This window comes from Vulpes vulpes, chromosome 3 (assembly GCF_048418805.1).
Source record: "Vulpes vulpes isolate BD-2025 chromosome 3, VulVul3, whole genome shotgun sequence".
Lineage (NCBI taxonomy): Eukaryota > Metazoa > Chordata > Mammalia > Carnivora > Canidae > Vulpes > Vulpes vulpes.
Window position 1 is genome coordinate 17,339,341 of NC_132782.1, and position 26,204 is coordinate 17,365,544.

General features: G+C 41.8%; 1 long non-coding RNA gene across 1 annotated transcript; it reads left to right on the plus strand.

The window, feature by feature from the left end:
- Nucleotides 1–1,332: 1,332 nt before the first annotated feature.
- On the plus strand, nt 1,333–24,909 carry LOC112916521 (uncharacterized). The gene is made up of 3 exons (XR_003234320.2): nt 1,333–1,425; nt 23,998–24,187; nt 24,653–24,909. It is a non-coding gene; the product is annotated as an uncharacterized lncRNA (long non-coding RNA).
- Nucleotides 24,910–26,204: the final 1,295 nt, after the last annotated feature.

The following is a 26,204-nucleotide window of genomic DNA, read 5'->3' on the forward strand; positions in this document are numbered from 1 at the left end:
CCCCTATGTTGAATTTTAAAAATAACTTTCTAGGTATGAGCTGAATTCTGCCCCCAACCCAAATTCATATGCTGAAGTCCTAACTCCCAGTACCACACAATGTTCACATTGTACTAGGAAATTGAGCATTTGAAGTGGTAATTAAGTTAAAATGAGGTCATCATGGTGGGCCCTAATCCAATATAACTGTATCCCTATAAAAGGAAATTAGGACACAGGCACACACACAGAGGGGAGATCATGTGAAGATACAGGGAAAAGATGGCCATTTGTAGGCGACGAGAGGCCCTAGAAGAACCAACTCTGTGATGGAGATGTTGGCTTACACTGGGAGGTGGGGGGTAGTCATTTTGCAATATGTTCCAAATCAACACAGTGTACACCTAAAATTTACACAGTGTTATATGTCAAATATATCTCCATAAAGCTGTGAAAAAGAAACCCAATTTTACCCTTACTTTGATCTCAGACTTCTAGCCTCTGGAATTAAAAAAAATTTTTTATTTATTCATGAGAGACACACACACAAAGAGAAGCAGAGACACAGGCAGAGGGAGAAGCAAGCTCCATGCCGGGAGCCCAACGTGGGACTCGATCCGGGTGCTCTGGGATCACGCCCTGAGCCAAAGGCAGATGCTCAACTGCTGAACCACCCAGGCGTCCCTAGCCTCTGGAATTGTATGAAAATAAATTTCTGTTGTTTAAGCCATCCAGTCTGTGATGCTTTGTGATGGCAGCCCTAGCAAACTAGTATACTTTCAAACTGTTTGCCAGAACGGCTGTACCATTTCATATTCTCACCAGCAAGGTATGAATCCAGTTTCTTGGCATCCTCATCAACATTTCTGTTGCTACTGTTTTATTTTAGCCACGCTGATAGGTGTATAGTGGTATCTCTTTGTGGTTTCAATTCACATTTTCCTAACAGTGAATGATGTTGGACATCATTTCATGTGTTTATTTGCCACATGTACATCTTATTTGGTGAAATGTCTCTTCATCTCTCTCTTTTTTTAAAAAATAGTCTTATTTATTTATTCATGAGAGACACAGAGAGGGTGGCAGAGACATAGGCAGAGGGAGAAGCAGTCTCCTTGCCAGGAGCCCGATGTGGGACTCGATGCTGGACCCTGGGATCAGGTCCTGAGCTGAAAGCAGATGTTCAACCGCTGAGCCACCCAGGCGTCCCTATCTCTTCATATCTTTTGCCCATATTCTAACCAGATTGTTTTTATTTTTACCATTGAATTTTGAGAGTCTTTGTTGGGTATGTTATTTGCAAATATTTTCTCTCACCTTAGCTTGTCTTTTCTTCTTTTTAACAGGGTCTTTCCCGGAGTTTTTCTTCTCTTCTTTTTCAAAAAGAATACTTTGTTGTCTGGAGAATGGACTGTAGAGGGATAAGAACGGATGTGAAGAGATAAGGTAGGTAATTTTTCCCTTGTAGTATAGGTGCTATGTGACGGTGGCTTAATCTAGGTGGAGAGAGGGAACATGTTAAGAAGTAAGTGGATTCTGGAAATATTTAGGCAGTAGAATAAATAGAATTTGGTGAGGGTGAAGAAGAAGGAGGCTTTAAGGTTGACTTCTAGGTCTTTGGCATAAAGAACTGGATTGATGATGGTGCTCTTTATCAAGACAGAGGATCTTGTAGGATGCACAAATTGGGGAGAACATTATGAATTTAATATTTTATTTTATTTTTTTAAGATTTTATTTATTTACTCATGAGACACACACAGAGGGAGAGAGAGAGAGAGAGGCAAAGGGAGAAGTAGGCTCCATGCAGGGAGCCCGATGTGGGACTCCATTCACGGTCTCCAGGATCATGCCCTGGACTGAGGGTGGCTCTAAACCGCTGAGCCACCCAAAGTTTTTTTATTTTTTTTCTGAAATTTTTTAATATTTATTGGAATACAGTCACACTTTGTTGAAATATATTTGACATATAATGTGTAAATTTAAGATGTGTAACATATTTTGATAACATTATTTATTATAATTTGATTATCATTTTAGCAATAGTTAGCACCTCTTCCATGTCACATAATGATCAACTCTGAATTTAGTTTTAAACATGCTGAGTTTGAGGTATCTCTATCAGTTAGCTATAACAAACTATCCTAAAGGTTGTTAGCCTCAAACAATAAGCATTTATTATTGCTCATAAGTCTAGGAGTCAGATGATTGGTTCCAGGTTCATCTGATCATTCATAAGCATGTATCTTTGGAGGACTGGGTGGTCAATTGGAAGTTGGCTTATCTGGAATGGCCTCACTCACATGGCTGGCAGTTGGCTGGCTGGTAGCTGGGGCAAGTAGGGTGACTGGGCCACATGTCTCTCATCATCCAGTGGGCTGACCTGTGTTTGTTCATATAACAGTGGCGGAGTTCTGAGAAAGAGGAAAAATGTACTATGCTTTTTGAGATCTAAGCTTAGTATTTGCAGTTATTTCCACTGCATTCTGTTGGCCAAAGCAAGTCACAAGACCAGCCCAGATTCTAAAGGGGAAGTAGAATTAGCATGACCAATTCATCCTGGTTTGCTTATGACTTTTCTGGTTTAAGTCCCAGGAAATTCCTGTGTCCCAGGAAATTCCTCAGTTCTGGGCAAATTGGAATGGCTGGTCACCCTAAGTAGACTCCAGTCTTTGGTGGGAAGAACTACAAAGTCACATTGCAAAGGACATGATTATAGGAAGGGATAAAAAATTGGGACACTTTTGTAATCAGTCTACCACAATGCCTATGAGAGATCCAAGCAGAAGTATCAGGTATCATTTGGCTCTTAGAAGAGAGATCTGGTCTGGAGATAAATTTGGCATATAATTGTGTGTGTGTGTATGTGTATGATTATCTGGTATTTATTGAACAATTGAATGACAGATATTAATGCAATAAATTATTTACTTTTAATCCTTACAAATTACTAGGAAAATATATATTATGTTCATTTTCACTTTACAAAAAGAAATAGGAGTTCAAAGTTTCTCAAGATAAAAGGAAAGCAAAGTAAAAGGAAACTGATGGTCAGGGTTAGAGATAGAAAAACTGCCCAAAGCTGACAGATACCCTTAAAAATGGCTAATGAACATAGGGGGAATGTCCTGACACACTTTGATTAGGTTCTGATGGATCTGGTAAATTGTTAATATTCAGAATAATGAGTCCTGAGTAACTCAGAGAAAGTTGAAATATGTTCAGCAGGCATTTCTAATTTAATTTCATTGTGGTCAGAAAACATACTCTGTAGGATTCTAATCTTTTGAAGTTTATTGAGACTTATTTTATGGCCCATATATGGTCTGTTTCTGTGAGGGGAATATATGTACTCAAAAAGAACACATATTCTGTAGTTGTTGGTAAATGTTCTAAAATGTCCATTAAAGTGGGTGATAGTATTGTTGAAAATTTCTATATTTTTACTGTTTTTGGTCTAATTATAGTAATTATTGAGACAAGGGTGTGAAAATCTTTAGTAATGATTGTGCTGTTTTCCCCTTTAATTTTATTGATTTTTTTTCTTTATGTATCTTGACATTTTATTAGGCACATGCATATTTATGACTAATGTCTTCCTAAGTAAATCTTTTAGTACTATGAAATGTCCCACTATGTCTCTGTTAATACTGTATCCTAAAGACTACCAAATAGGATAATAATATAGCCAGTTCAGTTCTTTCTATGATTATTGTCTGTAGGGTATTTTTTTTTACATTAAAAAATCTGTCTTTTTTTAAAGAGGGAGAGTGCACACATGTGTACTAGCAGGGTAGATCGAGGGGAAGAGAGGGGGAGAATTCCAAGTAGGGTCCATGCCCAGCACAGAGCCCATTGCAGGGCTTGATCCCACAACCTCAAGATCATGACTCAGTGGAAATCAAGAGTCTGTCCAATGCCCAGCTGACTGAGCCACCCAAGTGTCCCCAAACCTATCTGTCTTTAAAGTGCCATATCAGTGAGAGTCCAACCAGGAGACAAGCTATATAGTAATTTCAACCAGGAAAGTTTAATATAAAGAATTTTTAAAAATTTTTAAAAAATATTTTATTTATTTATTCGTGAGAGACACACAGAGAGAAAGGCAGAGACACAGGCAGAGGGAGACACAGGCAGCGGGTCCATGCAGGGAGCCTGATGCGGGACTTGATCCGGGGACTCCAGGATCACGCCCTCAGCTAAAGGCAGGCACTAAACTGCTGAGCCACCCAGGGATCCCAATATAAAGAATTTTTAAGTAAAATTTGGAAATGGAATAATGAGGAATCAGCTAGTAAGAAGTGAACAAAATTCTAAATAGCAGGTATTAAATGTCAGCCACTATCCCTAAGGCTAAGATACGGTGACCAAGGAAGAGTTTCTCCCTCCTAATACTTCCCACCTGCTTACAAAAGGTGAGAGATAGACTTTGTTGGAGATTGTGGGGCCATGGCCTACAGAATGGCAAAGAGATCAATGTGATCCTGCATTGACAGAACTTGATGAAAATCTACTCTCTGGATATTGCCAGAAACTTGCCCTCTGGGGTGTTGAGGAAAGTTGTTCATGCAGAGGGTGTCTTGCTAGGGGTAATTTCTGCTATGAAACTGCCCAAGAGGTGCTGGAAAAGCTGCTGTGTGTTGCTGACCACTGTGCACTGCAAAAACTGGGCACTAGAGAAGTTGATAGTGCTAGGTATCTGCTGAGAGAGCACTCTGTAACCAGGAAATAAAATTCTCTCTTCCTGCACTGTTTTTTCAATGCTCACCATTGGCAAAGCTTAATATTGTGCCAGGTGGTAAAGAGAAGATTTTTTTTAAAGATTTTATTTATTTATTCATAAGACACACACACACACACACACACACACACACACACACACAGAGAGAAAGAGAGAGAGAGAGAGAGAGAGAGAGAGAGAGAGAGGATGAGAGAGGCAGAGACATAGGAAGAGAGAGAGAGAAGATTTTTAGAGGGCCTGACTCCATTTGTACAGAGCCTGCAATAAAATATGAATTTTGGGCTGGGAAGCAATATATTGATAATTGGTACAAGTGTGTCTCTTGTAGGAAGTATATAGTTGGGTCTTACATTTTTGTTTGAGTCTGATGATCTCTGCCTTCTAATTGAAGTATTTGGTTCATTTATGTTTAATATAAATTATTGATAGATTTGGATTTAAGTCTATCCTTTTATAATTTGTTTTCTATTGGTTTTATGAGTTTTTCAAAGTTTTTTTGTTCTCTGTTTCTATTTTTTCACTTTTAAAAAGTAAGTTCTACACACATTGTGGGGTTTGAACTCATGACCTTGAAATCAAGAGTTGCGTACTCTACTGACTGAGCCAACCAGGCTTCCCTCACTGTTTTCTTGTAAGTCAATTGGGTATTTTTTAGAATTCCCTTTTATTTTATTAATTAAAAAAATTTTTTTAAGATAAAACTCACTGGGCAAGTGAGTCATTTAACTTTCTCTTTCTTTTTAAATTTTATTTATTTATTAATTCATTTATTTATTCATAAGAGACACAGAAAGGCAGAGGGAGAAGTAGGTTCCCTGCAGGGAGCCTGATACAGGACTTGATCCTGGGATCCTGTGATCATGACCTGAGCTAAAGGCAGATGCTCAACCACTGAGCCATCCAGGCATCCCCATTTTATTTTTTATATTGGCTTTTAGTTATTTTTGTTTGCAATTTTGTTTCAAATGGTTGCTGTGGGAATTACAATATACATCCTTAAGTTTTTAGAGTCTACTTAGAGTTATGGTACCACTTCACATAAAATATAAACATTTTGCAACCATACGGTTTCATTGACCCCAATCTTTTATGCCAGAGGTTGATGAAGTGTGGCTTTTAGGCCAAACCTTGCTCTGATTGCTTTTGTTTAATTTTTATACAACTACAGCCATTCTTTTATATGTTGTCTATGCCTGCTTTCATATTATGATGGCAGAGTTGAATAGTTGCAAGAGAGACCATATGGTTTTTAGAATTTAAAATATTTCCCATCTGGACCCCTAATAGGGAAAGTTTGTTGATTCCTGCTTTATGCTACAGTTGTCATGTCTATTAATATAAATACGCTATAAATACCACAATACTGGGCAGCATGGGTGGCTCAGCAGTTTAGCGCTGCCTTCAGAGCAGGGTGTGATCCTGGAGACCTGGGATCGAGTCCCATGCCAGGCTCCCTGCATGGAGCCTGCTTCTCCCTCTGCCTGCGTCTCTGCCTCTCTCTCTTTCTCTCTGTGTCTCTCATTAATAAATAACTAAAATCTTAAAAAAATAAATACCATAATACTTCATTATGCTTTTTATTTAAATAGTCAGAAGTACTTAGGTAAATTAAGAGAAAAAATAAGTCTTTTATATTTATCCATATATTTACTCTTTCTGGTGCTCTTTATTTCTCCCCAAAGATCTAAATTTCCATCTGGTATTATTTCCCTTTAGCCTGAATTTTCTTTGTTAGCATTTCTTGTGGTATTGTTCTGTTGGTGAGTTCTTTTAGTTGTCATTTATATGAAGAATTCCTATTCCCTTTCATTCTTAAAGGATATTTATGCTGGATATAGAATTTTTATTTGGAAGGTTTTTTTTTTTTAAAGATTTTATTTATTTGAGAGAGAGAGCGAGCAGGAAGAGGCAGATGGGAGAGGGAGAAAGAATCTGAAGCAGACTCCACACTGGGTGCAGAGCTCCATGTGAGTGAGACTTTCAATCCCACTACTATGAGATCATGACCTGAGCTGAAACCAAGAATTAGCCACTTAATCAACTGAGCCACTCATGCCCCTTGAGTTGGAATTTTATTTTTTAGACTCTTTAAAGATGTTGTATCACTATCTTCTAGCCTCCATTGTTTCAGATGAGAATTTAGCTATTAAATATGTCCTTGTAATAGTGAGTCATTTTTTTTCTGGGTGCTGTAAAGATTCTTATCTTTATCTTTGATTTTCAGCAGTTTGACTGATATGCTGAGGTGTATCTTTTATTTCTTCTGCTTGGGTTTTGCTGAATCTTCCTAAATCTTCTTGAATTTATGTCTTCACCAAATTATGAAACTTTGGAGACATTATTTATGACACTTTTTTGGCTTCTTTCTCTCTTTTTGGTCATTCTCAGGTTCTAATTATATGTATTGAGATTGCTTGATATTATTTTACAGGTTTCTGAAACTCTTTTCAATTTTTTTTTCTCTGTGTTTTCAAACTAATAATTTGTAGTTTGCTGACTCTTCTGCCATTTCAATCTGTCCATTAAGTGCAGTTTTTATTTTGTATATGTATTTTTTTCAGTGCTATGATTTCTATTTGGCACCTTTTTATAGTTTTGTTTCTTTGCTTAGATTTCCTATTTACTCATCTAGTGTTGGTCTTTACTGATTGCAGCTCATTTATTGGTTGCAACTTATTATTGTGAAATGAAATTAGAAGTTGTAATGCCTAGCATTAAAATATTATTTTTTTAAAAAGAAAATGTAATATGCATCGTGAATACCTTCTTTTGTGGAAAATTTGTGTGTGTGTTTAGTTGTTTTGTAACATGTGTTTCTTACTGTGATTATGGTCTAAATGTTTGAAAGACACCAGCTAGAAGGTAGATATAGAGTGGGATCTATTTCAGTAGAAAGACCTTGAGTTCTTAGAGCCAGAGTTTCCCTTAGAGAAACAAATCTATGTACAGATGTGTATGGGGGCTAGAAGCACTTGATTGCTATTTGCTGAAGCTTGGCTCTCTGCCTGTTGTTAAAACATTAAAAACATTAAAGTGGTGTTTCTTGGACTTGGTTCAGCAGTTCCCAGGGCAGATTAAAAGCAGATTTCTTTTCCAGACAGGTGCCCCCAGGTCATCTCTAGGCAAAGAAAAGTTTGGGAACAGAGGCCCACACTAGAGATTATCTTCTGAGAAAGAAATGGTAATGGCTACCATTCTTTGAGCTTTGTCTTCGAGAACTGAAACCAGAGAGATTTAATAATCCACAGCTTGGAAGTGATAGACCAGAGACACCAGTGAGGACTGTCTGACCCTAGGCCCTAGCTCTGAACCACTGAGTGGGGCAGTCTAAAACACCAAGTCTGCAAAGAGCAGGAAGTGGGTTACCAAGCACTGGCTTGGCTGGATTCCACTGTTAGCTGTGTGACCTCAAGCAATTTTACAAGTTGTCTGGGTTTTGATTTTCTTCTCTGTAAATGAAGGTCTTATGACACTTCCCTGTCAGGTTTTTGAGGGGTGTGGACTGTGTTACATGCTGGGCAAGTGTTAATTAATATCTATGTTCTGTCCTTTTATCATGCTCTGTCCTTTTCTCAAACTGGGACTGTAATGAGAGGTGCTGGGGAGATGAGAGACCCTTTTGCAGCCAAACATGGGGAGAGAGGAGCTTAAGAGGTAAGAGGAGCATGCTCTGAGACTGCAGGCCAACTCCAGAGGCTGGCAGACAAGGAGAGGAGAATGTGGAGGGCCTGTTTGCCTGGGAAGGCTGTTGCAATGGGCTGCAGAGGGCCTTAATGAGGCTTCCCTGAGCCAGTGATCTTCATGGGTTCAAGGCAGTTGGCTTTTGACTTGGTTGAATTACATTACCAAAATCAAGGTGTTCCGTTTCCTCACTGGGGTGTTCTGAGGGTTTTTATTTTGAAGTATATCAATAGTTTCAAGTGAAATTGTTGCAGAAGGAGGGCAAAGAATCATTTGATTACTTAATTTTCATGTTTACATAGCATTTGTTTTAAAGTAGTAAGAATCTAAATTCCAAATGTGGTTACAAAATCAGCCTCCACTTAAATTCGTAAGTGCATTTTAATGAAGCTTAATTTTAAGGCATGCATTTGCATATTGGAATTTGCTTGAGCCAACTTTTAGAGTATGATCTCCAGAGCACTAGTTTTCTAGTGTTTTGAGAATGTCGCAGTTCTTTCTAATTGCTTTTTATGGCCTGGAAACCTTAGCTCAATTGGTATAAATCTTAGCAAAATGGAGAGGATCCAAATTAAACATTAGTTATAATACAGCACTTTTATAAGGCGTTCTTAGAATGTTCTTAGGATACCTTCGAACCCAAATGTCACCATTTTAGAATAGTGTGTTAAACATACTTATTCTACAGCTCATCTGTATTTAAATCAATAGGCATGATATCTTAAAATAGCATATGATAATTTGCCAAGTGAGAAATAGATGGCTTCCATTTTCTATTAATACCTTCATGCAAAAATTAAGCTATATTAATACACTTATTACAAGTCTAACAATTTCATAGGGGCTTCTATAGTTATATACATATATATATATATATTTTTTTAAAGATTTTATTTATTCATGAGAGACACAGAGAGAGAGGCAGAGACACAGGCAGAGGGAGAAGCAGGCTCCATGCAGGAAGCTCGATATGGGACTCGATCGCAGGACTGCAGGATCACGCCTCGGGCCAAAGGCAGATACTCAACCGCTGAGCCACCCAGGCGTCCCGCTTCTATAATTATATAAAATGAGGTTGATTTATTTTATTTTATTTTTAAAAAGATTTTATTTATTTATTTATTTGAGAGAGAGAGAGAGAGAGAACGAGCGGGGGGACAGGCAAAGGGAACCCAGCATGGGGCTCAATCTCCGGACCCTGAGATCATGACCTGAATGGAAGGCAGATGCTAAACCAGCTAAGCCACCCAGGAACCCTGATTTGTTTATTTTAAACCTTTATTAATCGTGAACTATAACACACAGAGAAAAGTGCGTGGAACACAAAGTATGAATAATTATAAAGTAATGCAATTATAAAAAGCCATGAAAACGCCACGAAAATGCCATGAAATAGAACTCTGCTCTTACCCTGAGTACCTTTTCTATGTGTCCTATCCTGATCACCTCCTTCTCAATCTTCCCCTTCCACCTAGGTAACAATTACCCTGATTTTTATGATGATCACATCCTTGATTTTTTTTTAAAGATTTTATTTATTTGAGAGACAGAGAACATAAGCAGGTGAGTGGGGCAGAGGGAGAGGGAGAAGCAAGCTCCCTGCTGAGCAGGAAGCCCACCACAGGCTCGATCCTAGGACTCCAGGATCATGACTTGTGCTGAAGGCAGACACTTAACTGACTGAGCCACTCAGATGCCCTCACTTCCTTGATTTTTAAAGTTTTGCCTGTTTTTGAATTCTATACACAAATAAAAAAATACTAACAAATACCGACTTCACTACCTAGCTTGCTGACACCAGTGCAAACCTGGCTGGGTAGTACAGTCCCCAGGGAGGCACATCATATATGCAACTGAGGCATCCAAACCATAATCTTGAAGTTGGAGCTGTAACCCCATGTATATGGGGACCTCCCCTAGCCAGCCCAGGCCTTTTACTTAGCTCACAATTCTGCATATCCATGGCCCATCAGCAACACTCTGAGGCTTTGTTTTCTTAATATCAGTCTGAGAAAAATCTTAGTCTCTTGATTTTTAAGTGACTCACCCCATTTCTTATCCCCTTAGTGTCATCTATCAGAGCCTAGACTCCATGCTAGATAATGTTCCCCAGCATGGTAGTAATTTTTTTTCTCATTCTGTACTCAATCTTTTGTCTTAGAACATACCAAGGTATTAAAATATTACTTAATGCTACAGAATGTATTCTTTTATATGTCTCTTTTGCTCAATTCCTTGTTTATAAGATTCATCCATGTTGTATGTATAGCTGTAGTTTGCTCATGTTCGCTGCTATGTAATATTCCAGTATGTAAATATATCATTATTTATCCATTGTATTACTGAGGGACAGAGGATTGTCTTCATTTCTGGTTAAGAATATTCTTTGGCATGTCTCCTGGTACACACATGTATACATTTGTGTTGGATATGTACTGAGAATTGGAATTGATATATCATAGGATATATGTGTTTTACGCTTTAGTAAATAATTCTAAACTGTTTTCCAAAGTTGTTGTAGTGTGCATCTGTGCAACAGATTTTATTATTTATTTTTTTAAAGAGACTTATTTATTTATTTGAGAGAGAGGGAGAGAGTGTGTGTGTGTGAGCAGATAGAGGGGCAGAGAGAGAGATTCCTCAATCAGACTCCCCACTGAGTGTGGCAGGGTGCAGAGCTCGATCCTATGACTCTGAGATCATGACCTGAGCTGCAATCAAGAGTCGGATGCTTGACTGACTGAGCCACGCAGGCATCCCTTTTTTTAATGATTGTGCAATGCATTTTTGAAAAAAGTTCAATATGGAGAAATAAGGGGTGAAATGTATCCTTCTTCAGTATGCATCTGTTGATTTCTGTCTTTAAGAACTGTCTGCTCTAAGAGATCAGTGTAGATGGGCTCAGGCGCAAATGAAGTGTTCCACATTTAGTATTGCTCCCTTCAAGTGCTGCTGGTGGCTTTTCAAGGAAGACTAGTGTGATTATTGATTGATAAGACACTGGTAGATAGCTGGGTAGGTGTCTTGCGCAGGAGCTAATGGTTCTTTTCATAGCTCCTGTGCTCTGCCCAAAGCAGGAGGCCCCTTTGAAGGCGGCTTTTTAAAATACCTGCTTACCTTGGAAATGTACTCACTCCTGGGGTATGAGTTTTGCTCTGAGCGGTTCTCTTTTCTCATCTGATGTTTCAGTTATGAGGGAAGGCCTCATTTAAATTCCCTGCCCTGAAGGCATATAGGTGGCTCAGTTGGTTAAGCATCTGCCTTTGGCTCAGGTCATGATCCTGGGGTCCTGGGATCCAGCCCTGCATTGTTAACAGGCAGCAAGGAGCCTGCTTCTCCCTGTCTCTCTGCCCCCACCCCCACTTGTGCTCACTCTCTGTCACTCTGGTCTCTTTCTCAAATAAATAAACAAAATTTTAAAAAATAAATTCATTGCACCAAAATTATATGGCTTGTTGATTTGTAGTGACTAGATCAAGAATGATTCAGGGGAGTGGTTTCCCATTTTTTTAGCATGACAACCTATTTAAACATTTTTTTATTATAGGCTTTTTTGAACGTAGACATTCTATGGATGTGGTAATGGCATTCTGTTTTATGTTCCTTTTAAAAAAGTGCTGGATTGTTTACGATATCTCCACCTCCAGCCCTCCCCACCACTACCCATATTCTGTAGCAAGCTTCATAATTTTTTTCTTTTTTCTTTCATATTTTTTTCCCTAAGAATACAAATGAAGGTAATGGAGTGGAAACACGGGGACATGAAAGATGTTTTAACTGTGGGTTCCAGTCTTAGGTCTGCTTCTGTTGAGATAGGTGCCTTGGGCAAGCCATTTAGCCTCTCTGATTCTCTGTTTATTTAGTTCCTAAAATATACAAATAGGATAAGTTAATTTTTAAAAATATATATTTATTCAGGAGAGATAGAGCACACATGCACATAGGGGAAGGGCAGAGGGAGAGAGTCTCTAGCAGACTCAGTGCCTGGAGCCCCCCTGTGGGGCTCGATCCCATGACCCATGACATCATGACTTGAGCTGAAACCAAGAATCTGACACCAAACTGACTGAGCCACTCAGGTCCCCCTGGGTAAAATAACTTTAAGGCCTTTTCTGGATCCCAAATCTAAAAAGTTCTCTTGTGGCTCATAAATAAGCTCACCTTGATGTTTCCTTTAGGTTAAGGATGTAACATTGGCCTAATACACAGTAGAAACCCAAACCAACCTGACAAAAGAGGGTTAGGACCCTTTTTGGTGAGTCAGAGGGAGAGCAAGGACTGGATACACTATGGCAGACTCAGAATTAAGAATAATGAAGCATAGGAGCTCCTTGTCAAGGTGTTTTGCAAGATTTCCCACACCAGCAGGTTTAGAACAAGAACCAAGGCCCAACATGTTTTTCCTTCTATAGACCTTTATAAACCTTCTAAACTCTATTCCCTAAGTCAGCAGTCAGCAAACCACAGTTCAGGATCTAAGGATGGCTTTTTAAAAAAAGATTTTATTTATTTATTCATTAGAGACACGAGAGAGAGCTGGAGGCAGAGACACAGGCAGAGGGAGAAGCAGGCTCCCCGCAGGGAGCCTGATGTGGAGCTCGATCCCAGGACTCCAGAATCACACCCTGGGCCAAAGGCAGGTGCTAAACTGCTGAGCCACCCAGGGATCCCCAAGGATGGGTTTTACATTTTCAAATGGTTGAGAAACATAAAAATATGAACAGTACTTCATTATACCTGACAATTATTATTATTTTTTTAAAAGATTTTATTTATTTGAGAGAGAGTGAGAAAGAGCAATCACGAGCAGGTGGGGGGGAGGAGCAGAGGGAGAAACAGACTCCCCACCAAGCAGGGAGTCTGACAGGGGACTTGATCCCAGGACCCTGGGTTCATGACTTTAGCAGAAGGCAGATGCCCAACCAGCTGAGCCACCCAGGCACCTAACATGTGACAATTATGTCAACTTCAAATTTCAGTTTCCATCAGTATAGTTTTATTGTAAGATAGGCTCATTAATTTATATAGTATTGGTGGCTACATTTGTGCTATCGTGGTAGAGTTTGGTTGATGTGACTGACACAGTGCGGTTTACAAGTATTTACTTTCTGGCACCTCCCAGGAATTTGCATACCCCTCCCTAATCCCAACCTGTAATTTGCATTTTATGATTCTGCAAAGATTGACCCCAGTCAACAAACACTTCTGAATCACCCACTCATACACCGTTTCTGATTTACATTTGGTTCATTTTTTAGGCTCTCTTAGGTTTCCAGTGACTTCTGCTCCAATACTTTCCTTTATGTAAAAACTCAGTCTCTACTCTGACACCTTAAATCAGGCATCTCAATATCTGTTCTGTAAAATTTTAAGAGCTGTAGCAGGTGCTCTTCTGTGATCCACCCCTCTTCAGATCTAGCTGAAAGCCCCATCAGATTTAGAAAAAGTCCCTGGCTTTTTCTACAGACTTCCTCAAATTCAACACGCCACGCATCCTTTGGCTTTGTATTTCCAAGGCTTTCCTACTTACAGCAATTGTTGAGTGTGGCAGTAAGGAGATGTGATTTTTATTTTATTTTATTTTTTTAACCAGGGAATAGTCTGCTTAGCAGTCACTAGAGCAATTTTAAATTTGCAGTTTTGTTCCTTCATGGTTTTTGGTGGTCTTCATTTCCCACTTTTCAAAGACATAGGCTGAAGTCTGAATGAACTAGGGAAGGAGTTAATTCAACAGCTAAAATGAAGAAAAGGGATGCCTGGGTGGCTCAGTGGTTGAGTGTCTGCCTTTGGCTGGGTGGCAATCCCAGGGTTCTGGGATCGAGTCCTATATGGGGCTCCCTGCATGGAACCTGCTTCTTCCTCTGCTTGTATCTCTGCCTCTCTCTGTGTGTCTCTCATGAATAAATAAATAAAATATTTTAAAAAATGGAAAATAGGGATCCCTGGGTGGCGCAGCGGTTTGGCGCCTGCCTTTGGCCCAGGGTGCAATCCTGGAGGCCCGGGATCGAGTCCCACATCGGGCTCCCAGTGCATGGAGCCTGCTTCTCCCTCTGCCTGTGTCTCTGCCTCTCTCTCTCTCTCTCTCTGTGACTAACATACATAAATAAATAAAAAAATTTTAAAAAATGGAAAATAACAAAACAAAATGGTGGTTCTTCCCCTATTTCTATGGAAATCTCTGGAATTTTTAAAGGTATATAGCTGCACGTTCTAAAATGATGATCCCCAGGGTTTAATTTATATAGGTATGATTGAGTGGTAATACTAGAGGTCCCTGCCACTGAAGGAAGCTTTTATACCACTGTACACAGCTCCCCTCACCCTCCACCCCTGCCCCAACACCAAGATGATCTCCTGGAGGCAGAAGACAGGAAGTGGGGCGGGGGAGGGGGGGAGGGAGGTCATGAGGCCACAGTCTTTACTGGGCTTTCTGGGAGAGGCAAGTTAAGACAGAGAAAACAGTTAAGGATTGGCAAGTTTGAATAATTCCATTGGGCCTTGGGGCACAGGGCAGCAGAGATAGGGGCCCAGGTTTTGTGAGTTAGATTAGGAACTAGTTGGGGATACAGATATGGGGATTGGTTGGTTTGCATATGAAAGGTGTGCTTTTTGGCAAGCTGGTATTATTTTTAGGAATTAGTAACCCTTGGAAGGGGGAGTCGCTCTGAGTCTGTGAGACCCCCAAACACCAGAGTATTGAGAATACGGGAAGTAAAATACAGTTGATATAATTGATCCTGTGATGAATGGATGCCAAAAGACAAATACAGAGTCTAAGAAAACATAGAATACTATAAAGTAGCAAATTAACTGAATTTATGTATTTAATGGGATAATGACTTTTAACATTAAAAAAGAAATCTTGCATTTTGTATTAGTTTAGAAATTATGGTAAAAGGCATAGATAATACTCATAATAAAATTTAAAACCTGTATAAAAGTTTAGAATGTGAAAATCAAAAAGATTTTTCACTCCTATTTTGAATCCCATTTTTCAATTAATTACTATTAATGTCTTTCTAGTAGCTTTTCTTTGCATGCATATTCATCTCACTTTGAGTGAAAGCAGTGTTCTTACCTGGTCTGTACGGCCCTATTACCCCTGGACTTGGACTCCTGCTTACTCCCCCTCCTTCCCTGCCTACCAGCCAGGGCCTCAAGGTAGGCTCCAGCCTCAGAGCCTTCACTTCCTCCAGATAGAAGCCTTTCTCCCTTACCTCCTTCCATTCCTTACTTAAATACACCTCCAGGAGGTCACCTGGGCCTGACAGTGGTTTCAAAAATCATACCTAATCCACACTTCAATTCCCCTCCCCTGGTTTATTTTGATCCGTAGCACTCTTTACACGGTACCCATAACTTATGCTTAGCTCTCTTGTTTATTAGCCATCTCCCCCACTGGAATGTAAATAGGTAGGAATTTTTGTGTAGCACTTGAGACACAGAAACACTTAATAAATATTTCTTGAATGAGTGAATGGACGGATGGATGAATATCAAGCACAACTCTACAGTTCATATTTACTTGCATAATTCTTTTTAACAAGTGGAATTGTATCATATGTACCATATCCAACTTGTTTTTCTTTCCCCAGATGGAATTTTGAACATTTTTCCATGTTAGCATAACTGGATGCAGTTCATTTCTTTGAATAGCAGCATAATATTCCAGAGTATAGATCAAAAGAGAACTTATTTCACCAGTCATTTACTGATGGTCATTGGGATGTTGAGATTTCTCAATTTCCAATAAATCAAGGAATAGGGTGCATGCCAGGTTCAGTGTGTAGAACTGGTTCCATAATTGACTAGGAGACTTCTTTTTCTGGCTTTCTTGTGTTGTGATTTATATTTTTCTTTAATCCTGGCTACTCAGTTAACCTTTTCGTAAAAGGTATGGGATGAAGTGTTGGCGGAGATGGGTGCTGGGACCATCACATGTACTCACAATAAATCTCCATTAAAAATCAGTTGATAGAGCTGAGAGACCTCTGTAGAGGTGGACGCCAGGCATGATGGGGAGGGTCCTTCAATTTCCTTTGCCCCGAGTCACCCCATTTATCCACACCTGCATCTGGTCTTGTACACCCCTTGCTGACTAGTCCATTCGTTTACCATGTGCCTTCAAAATTAATACCTGGCACTCCACGTGCTGGCTAATTTATCTTCTCAGTAATCATATCTCTCTTCTATTTTCTATCATTTAAAGCCAGTCTTCTCCTTTAGAGCCCAGTCACGTGGTCTTTTTCCCCATTGAAATCTGCCCAATCTGTGACACCTTCCATACAAAAGTTCAAGCTTCATCTCTCAGCGATGCTTGATGATATGGCCTTCATCTTGCCTTTCATTTCCGCCCTGGCCCTGGACCAGTCCATCTGTTCCTTCCCCGCATCTCTGCTGCTTTAATCTGTTCCTGCCTCTGATCTGTGCTTGTTACACCTGCAAGCCCAGCCCATGTAATATGCTCTTCCTTCCTAACCTTCAGGAATCTCATCTGCTTCCCTGAGTGATTCCAGCCTTTCAGCCTTTCCAGCCTTCCCCAAGGAATTCCGCAGGTTGCTCGAGCTGTGTTCTCTTGGGGACTGGAGGTTTATTTTCCATAATCTATGCATCTCGGCTCTTTTGAATGTCCCCAGTTTGGCTTAATGAGGGCACTATGGGAACATACCTGGCCTTCCATTGTGGAGGGGTCACCAACATCACTAGGTGGCATAGGGATGATAGGAACCTCCAGCAGGGCTGCCAAGCCTGGTGTTACTGAGTTCCTGGAGCCCTCAGCGACTCTCTGGCACCAGTGAGGAAGTGGTCACAATTTTTAGGAGGGAGGGGCATTGGGTTTGGGAAAATACTGTTGGATTATAGAAGATATTTATATCTACAAGAAGTTCATTTTTTTAGTGTTGCTGTTTGTTTCCTGAGTGGTAGGCCTCTTGATGCTAGTAGCTCTGAGACTTCTTTCCAGAAAAATTCACAAATACACAAAATTTCAAATGAACTTCCAAGATGTGCATGGATCCCCTGGAACCCAGCAAAGATTCCATGGCCCCTAGGTTAGAGCCCACCTCCCCAGAGCATGTTTCACGTTTGTCCTCTGCTGTTGGTTTCTGCCACCTACCTGTCCACTGAATGTGGCTGGAAAGCATTTCTTTCTTTCTTTTAAAAATATTTTATTTATTTATTCATGAGAGACACACAGAGAGAGAGAGAGAGAGGCAGAGACACAGGCAGAAGGAGAAGCAGGCTCCATGCAGGGAGCTCGACGTGGGACTCGATCCTGGGACTCCAGGATCACACCCTGGGCTGGAGGCAGGCGCTTAACTGCTGGGCCACCTGGGCTGCCCTGGAAAGCATTTCTTAATGAGATACTGCAATAGACACAAAATGACTCTGATGGTTTTTTATGCTTTTCTTCTTTAATATTTTAAGCTTTTAAGAAGATTTTATTTATTTATTTGAGAGAGAGAGAGAGAGTGAGAGAGCAAGTGAGTACAAGCAGGGGGAGCAGAAGAGGCAGAAGGAGAAGCAGACTCCTCAGTGAGCAGGGAGTGAGACATAGGGCTACATCCTAAGACCCTGGGATCATGACCTGAGCTGAAGGCAGATGCTTAATTGACTGAGCCACCTAGACACCCTTCTTTTAAAAACATTTTTTTTGTTAAATTTTATTTATTTATTCATGAGACACACACACAGAGAGGCAGAGACACATGCAGAGGGAGAAGCAGGCTCCGTGCGGGGAGCCTGATGTGGGACTCAATCCCGGGTCTCCAGGATCACCACCTGAGCCCAAGGCAGATGCTAAACTGCTGAGCCACCCAGGCGTCCCTTTTAAAAAATTTTTAAAAGCAAGTTTTGCAGAGGCGCCTGGGTGGCTCAGTTGGTTAAGCATGGGACTCTTGATTTTGGCTCAGGATTGTGAGTTTGAGTCCCGTATTGGGCTCTGTGCTGTGCATGGAACCTGCTTCATATTCTCTCTCTCCCTCTTCTGCTCAACCCTCATCCCACTCATGCTCCCACATGCACATGCTCTTTCTCTCTCTCAAAAACAAGCCAACAAAAAATAAAGCAAGTTTTGCCTCTCTTTGGAAATGTTCCATATTATGACTTAAAGAATTAGGTAGGGCTCCCCCCCCACCATCATGCATAAGTTTCAGACTACAGTAGTGCCCCCTTATTCATGGTTTCACTGTAGTTTGTTACCTGCAGTTTTATTATTGTTACTCATCTCCTACTGTGCCTAATTTACAAATTAAACTTCATCATGGTAGGTAGGTAGTGTAGGAAAAAACATAGTACGTATAGGGCTTGGCACTATCTGCAGTTTCAGGCGTCCACAGAGTGGGGGGCTTGGAGCACATCCCCTCAAGTAAGGGGGGGGCCTGCACATGGTTCTGTCTTGTACCTGACTTATTTGTATTGTGGAGTAGGGCAATGGGAATTTTCCTCTGAATCTTTTCTTAAAGATTTTATTTATTTATTCATGAGAGAGGCAGAGACACAGGCAGAGGGAGGAGCAGGCTCCCTGTGGGGAGCCCCAAGTGGGACTCGATCCCAGGACCCTGGGATCACACCCTGAGCCAAAGGCAGATGCTCAGCCTCTGAGCCACCCGGGTGTCCCTCCATCGAGTTATACTGGGGATTCTTCGATACTGATTCTTTGCCTCCTTCCCCACACAACTCAATTTAGATCTGCTGGGTTCAATAGGAAGAAAGAGAATATTACAGCAGTGGAATAACCAGGTCTTAAAAGCATGGACACCCAGGAGCAGGCTGATCTGAGTTATTGAACTCAAAGAACTCAAGCTGGTGTCTCAAAAACCAGAGAAACCAGCCGCTATATTTTGTTTTGCCCTCCTAGCAATTCCAAAAGTAAAATCACCTTGATCTCAATAAGAGATGTTTTCTTAATCTTGGTTATACCAGCCCTCTGAAAGTGAAATGTCAGTTGCTTGCCCCAAGGCAATAGAGTTTAGGATTTAGTTTCCCCATCTGTAAAATGGGTAAAATAGCTACCTCAAAGAACCAAAGGAGCTTATGACTATAAGGACTAAGTGACTTAGCTTGGGGATCCCTGGGTGGCTCAGTGGTTGAGCATCTGCCTTCGGCCCAGGGCGTGATCCTGGAGTCCTGGGATCGAGTCCCACGTCGGGCTCCCTGCATGGAGCCTGCTTCTCCCTCTGCCTGTGTCTCTGCCTCTCTCTGTGTGTCTCTCATGAATAAATAAATAAAATCTTAAAAAGAAATAAATGACTTAGCTTGATTGCTATAGATTCTGAACAAATTGTACATCTGATTATTAATAACGATGACTACCTTAGGAAGTGCTTAGGGAGGTGGCTAGAAGCATGGGGATGGGGATGGGGATCCATGGGGATGGGGTAGGGACAGGACGGGGCTGAGAAATGCTGAGTTGGTGTGTGGCTAAGGTTAGACCTCCTTGCCGGCCGAGCCACATGAAGCAGGACAGCAGAATTTGGTCCAGGAGGTTGCAGAACGGCGGCTGGAGTTACTGGCACCCAGCTCGGAGAAGCCAGCGCCCCGGGTCCCAGCACAGTGGCACCTGCGGTTTCCATGGCTGCTCCTTGCGGGCGGAAGGGAAGGCCTCCTTCCTGTGGACTTTCTCACCCTCAGGCCTCCAGTGCTCCCACCACTGCCTTCTTCCGCTGCCCACTCCTTGGGTTTCACAGGCAATTCCAGACACAGGAATCCTTTTGATGGGATGGCGTCCTCCGCAGTTCTGGAAGGTGGGCCTGAGGGCCATGGTCATGTCATGTCTTGGATGTCTGGAACTCATTTTCATTTGCAACTGGGACGCTTTGATGCCTGGGCTCTCTTGGGCTTCCATGAGCTAACCACCTTGGCCTGGCTCAGTATCGACCCCTCATTGACTTGGGCTGTGTTGTCCGTAGGAGGGGAAAGGGTGAGAGCCTGTGAGGGGCACGGGGCGGGCATACCCTGCCTTCTGACTTGAGGGTGGCAGGCCATGGGGCTCAGCTGTATTATCAAGGAGCTCAGTCAGGCTGCTACCAGAGCTGGAGAGTCTGGAGGTAGAGCTGAGGCTGGACTAGGGACAGCAGGCTAGAACTTTCAGTGTTGGCACAAGCTCAGAGGTTAGAACTGCAGATCCGGGGTTCAAATCTCAGCTCTGCTATTTCTAACCTATGTGGCCTTGGGTTACAAGGCCTCAGTCTCAGTTTTCTCATCTGTAAAAGGGGGATAATAATAGTACATAGTTCAGAGGATTGCTGTAAAGATTAAACATATGTGTACATATGTGTGTGTGTTAGCTTGTATGTGCTAGCTACGATTACTAGTATCAGTGTACAGCCACGGCTTGGATTGCTGAGCTGGGCATTAGGAGTAGGTGCTGGTCAGGGCTGGGGACTGGAATGAAGCTAAATAGGCAATGAGACATGGATTGAGGACAAACATTACAACAGCTGGGATTAGGGTTGGCTCTAGAATATAGCATGAGCCAGCCATTTGCTGCAGACTTTCACTGAGGGGTGCAAGGAGCAGAAGCAGGAGCAGAAGTGGGGTGGGGTGAACAAAGGCAGCCTCCTTCCTGCTCCCAATCCAAGAGCATATGTACTCTTGCCTCCCCCTCCTAAATAGGGTGCCATGGTGGGAGCGAGGAAGGGGGGAGGAAGGTTCTAGGTTACTCAGACTTGGGCTGGGGTGGGTTGGCAGTAAAGCTGGTGCAAAGGTTGGTAGAAGGGGAAATATAACTGCTGTTGTCAACCACCTGTCAGGTCTCCTCCCCATAATGACTCTCTTAGGGGTATAGTCTTGGATCCATAGAGTGGTAGAAACGACACCAATCTTCTCCTACGGCTGCTCTGACAGCACCAGAGCTTGGATGAAGGCCTGTTAGAGGATGCGGTTCTCTAGGGCACCCCTCCTTGTCCAGGTGGCACATCAGGTCCAGATACCGAGGTCCTGATGCCCTTGCACCTGCTGATGTAGCCCTCTGTATTTGTGTCCATGGTCCTCATCACCTGGAGGCAGCTAGTGGAAGAGTTTCATTCTGAAAAGGAGGAGAGGCCTGCAGGATGGAGGACGTGTGGGACCACAGAAGGCCAGTGTCTCCCCGCAAGCTCTGAAACGGCTTCCAGTCTCAATCTGCTTTGAAGCAAGTAGAAAGGACAGAAAAAGAATCTGCTCAATCGCAGCCGAGTGGGTGCACCAAGGAAAGACCCAGAGTCACCAGCATCATTGTCTGGGGCAGGAGCAGAAGTAATTCTTTTTGTATCATTTCAATGCTCCTTTTGTTTCTTAGGCTGATTAGGACAAACACACAGTTACTATCTGTATAGCGCTGCCAGCCTGAGAATGTGCATGTTTGCCAAGGGGGTGAGCTCCTGGTGTTCCCAGAGCTGCAGAAACTGCCCTAGCTGCAAGCGGTGCTGCTATGCTGGACATTAGTGCTGCCCCCCACCCTCCAAAGCCTGGAATCCCAGGGGTGACATGACTGGACATGCTACACCTCCTGTGTGTGTTTAACAGGGGCAAAAGAATGTCCTTACACTGTGGCTTAGGGTACAGAAAGGAAACTTCTTTGAGAGGTAACTGCCCTGGTGTTATTAAGACTTACATTATTACATTAGGATTATTTTAAGTGGTCTGTAAGAAGAGTAAAATTAAAGGAAGTGAGCACACGAGGGTTTGCTGGGCTCCAGTTGTGAAAATCAGAACGAGGAAACATCTGAGACTTCTCATTAGAACCAGGAATGGCTTATAGAACACCCACCACTACCATGATCATTTCATGTCTCTCCCCATTTGCAGCTAGTGCAATTAAAGATGAAACAGAAACAAGATTTAGATCATTGGATAGGCAAAGACAAAATTTTATTATTTGCAGATGATAATGATTTTATACTTAGCCTGCTAAGAGAATCAAACAAAATGAACCCCAACTCTTGGATTTAATAAGAGAGTTTAGCGTGTTGGCTGCAAGCAGCATAGATATACTCAAATCAGAAGCTATCCCACATACCAGCATTGCTGGGCTCTGAAATATAATGGGAGGGAGAGAAAGTAGAGATAGTCTGTTTTTAGAAACAAAGCTCGCAAAATATTCAGGAATGACCTTAATGAGATGTGCTGTGGGATCTATGTGAAGATCCCACATAAAGAAAATCCCTATGTAAAAAAAAAAAAAAAAAATCTGCTGAGATTTTATAAAAAAAAAGAAAAAAGATATGAATTAATGGGAAACCATACCAGGCTTTTTTTCTTTTTTTTGTCTTCTGATTACAAACATTATAGATATCTTCCTTCTTTAACTACTTATTGCATTTGCATTATGAGTTACATGGGCTGGAGTTTAAATCATGAAAAACACAGATATCTTCCATCTTTTTTTAAATAAAGATTTTATTTATTTATTCATGAGAGACACAGAGAGAGGGGCAAAGACGTAGGCAGAGAGAGAAGCAGGCTCCATGCAAGGAGCCCGATGTGGGACTCGATCCTGGGACACCAGGATCATGTCCTGGGCCAAAGGCAGGCGCTCAACTGCTGAGCCACCCAGGGATCCCTTTGGTTCCCATCTTTATGGAATTTCCATTTGAATGGAAGAGATAGAGGATAAAAGAATAAACAAAACAAATTATTTGCACAAATACAGCTCACAATAAATATTCAAGAGAAGTGGTCTTTACCTTGACTTCTGTGGGAACTCTCCCCAGCAGACTGCTATTTAGTTCTCTAAAGCACCTAAACTTGTCGTTCCTACAAATACACTGACTGCGGCAAATTTGTTAAATAAGCAATGAATGATCAATCTAATTTAATTAGGAAAATATGTAAACGGTACCACTAAATCACCTGGGCTCTCAGTTATGGAAGTCAAGGGTTTCCTGCAGACCACGTTCTTTCCTTTAAAAGGGAATCTTTTTCTTTTTACTTTGTTTAAATGCATTCTTGCAAAAGTCATGCAAAAGACAGGAGGATTTGGTTTGGCCTGTGTCCCCTCAAGGTAGGACGGGCCCATTTCTGGGCTTTGTTGCTAGTCACATTTAAACTCTAGAGTTGGGCGGCTGGGTGGTTCAGTGGTTAAGCATCTGCCTTTGGCTCAGGTCATGATCCTGTGGTCCTGGGATCGAGTCCCGCATCCGGCTCCCCTCAGGCTGCCTGCTTCTCCCTCTACCTGTGTCTCTGCCGCTCTCTCTGTCTCTCATGAATAAATAAATAAAACCTTAAAAAAAAAAAACCTAAATCCTCCGTAGTTAATCATAAGAATGCAATGGATTCTTCTTGACTGAACTATCACAGTTTTGCAGACCTCTGCTTGGCTTGAATGGTCAACCAGGGAAGGATGTAGTTGAAATGTTTTTGCATCCTTACTTATTATAAAAGTGAACAGGATAGAAAATGCCATTGAAGCATAAGGGTGTTGAGCTGAGTGTGGGGATGAATCAGTCTCCAGGACATCATTTTCTAACATGTTTTTTCTTCTGCATTTATTACCGATCTCTTAAACTTTTCATCTTCTTTATCCTCCCCTGGTCACACCCTGGATGAAAGTTTATGGATTTCCTCTACAGTTTCTGCCCTATATTCCATCATCTTCTTTCCTTTTGCCCTGTCAGAATTTTCCAAGGGGGCCTATAGCTAACAGACAACTTTCAGCTTTGGAGAATAAAGGAAGTGGATAACCATATTCCGCACAGAGTGTCCTCCTTTGATGGTCTTTATGTAGCATGCTACGGACATATGGATTTAATTCTTCTTCTGAGGCTTCACCAGTTGCCAACTGACACATTTGTTTTCAGAAGGAAGGTAAGTATAGGCCAGGTGTGCTGGTGGGCTAGGTCTTAAAAAATGTTTCTGGTTTGCTGGGAGAAGAGCTAAGCGTGCAACTTCACTGTGAGAGCATCCAAGAATTTGAGGACTGTTCTCAAGGAGGAGGACTCACCACCCTCGGTTTTGCCCCCTGGGCTGTGGCAATAGATACGTTCCGGGAAGGGAGGACTTGGATGATAAACTGTTAGAGTTTCAGGGGAACTTTTAAACTCATTCTTTCCAACCATTCCCTTTCACTCATGAAGAAACCGAAACCCTAAGAGGTGGAAGGACTTTCCAAGGGGAGTCTCAGTTTTCAGCCCCGTGGTGTTCCCAAGACATTTGGCATCTGCTAGAAACTTCCACCCCTAGAATCCACCAGTGGTCTGGGCAGAGGGCTCTGGGAGTGGCCCCCTCTTGCTCTACAGCAATGAGGAAGTCATATGGTATCTCTTTCTTTAGAAACTGGGAGAACGGTTCATCTTTAAGTCCCAAAAAGACAGTGACAGATTCTTCAAGCTGCACACATCCATGCGAAAATGACAAACATGTGAGGTGCCGAAGCAGAAAAGTACTCCCAGTGGTACGTACAGCTGGGAGGAGGAAAGCCCTGCACGCTTTCGGGCAGTGGAAACAATGCTTTGCTTGGAACAGGTGTGTATTCAACCTCAAGTGCTTCCGGAGGGTCAGAGTAGAAGACATTTAAAACAAAAGATAATTTACAAAGACATGGGGAATGCTTTACGGTCCAGGATCATGCAGGGAATGAGAAAACCATTAGACCATATTCAAGTCTCCACCTCCTACATTTTTCTACAGGAAAATTGGAGGATAATGTAATTTACACCTACCCATCCTTCACCTAGATTTACCGGTTGTTAACACTTGAATGTTGTAGATGTTGTGACACTCTAGCATGCCTCTTTCGAGAATCGTGACATTTCCCCTGTGTAGCCATAATACCATGATCACACCTACGAAAATTAACAATAACTATTATTTATAGCTTGTTTTTAATTCCCCCCAAATGTCTTTTTATGAGTATTTATTTCAATGTAAGATCAATCATGATTCATGCATTATATTTCGTTACTATGTGATTGGTCTTTATAGAATAGTTGCCCACTGGGACCCCTGAGTGGCTCAGTAGTTGAGCATCTGCCTTTGGCTCAGGTCATGATCCCGGGGTCCTGGGATGGAGTCCCACATCGGGCTCCCTGCAGGGAGTCTGCTTCTCCCTGTGTCTCTGCCTCTCTGTGTGTCTCTCATGAATAAATAAATAACATCTTAAAAAAAAAAAAGAATAGTTGCCCACCTCCCTTTCTCATGACACTGGGGTTTTGAAGAGACCAGGCCAGTTGTTGTGTAGAATGTGTCATATTCTGTATCAATCAGATTGTTTCCTCCTTGGAGAGAATTTATTATTTATTTATTAAAAGATTTTATTTATTTATTCATGAAAGACACAGAGAGAGAGAGAGAGAGAGAGGCAGAGACACAGGCAGAGGGAGAAGCAGGCTCCATGCAGGGAGCTCGACGTGGGACTTGATCCCAAGTCTCCAGGATCAGGCCCTGGGCTAAAGGCAGTGCTAAACTGCTGAACCACCCGGGCTGCCCTCTTTGGAGAAAATTTAAGGCAAAAAAACTACATATGTGAAATTGTGTGTCTCTTTTTGCATCATACCAATAGGCACATAATGTGTGGTCACTCAGTTATCTTCCAGTTAGTGAGACGTCCCCAGTATCCCTCCATTTCCCCCTTTTTAATAAATCCTCTGTGCAGTGACACTTTGAGTCCATGTGAGTATACTGCTCCTTGTAGTTTTAGTCATTGCTCGAAATGATGATTACATCACAGTTTGCAAAGCAGTCTTTTTTTTTTTTTTTTTTCAGAGAGAGAGAGAGTGAGCATGTGTGCCTGAGTTGCGGGAGGGGCAGTGGGCGAGGGAGAGGCAGAGAATCTCAAGCAGACTCCTCATCAGGTATGGTGCTGACTCGGGGTTCTATCCCATGA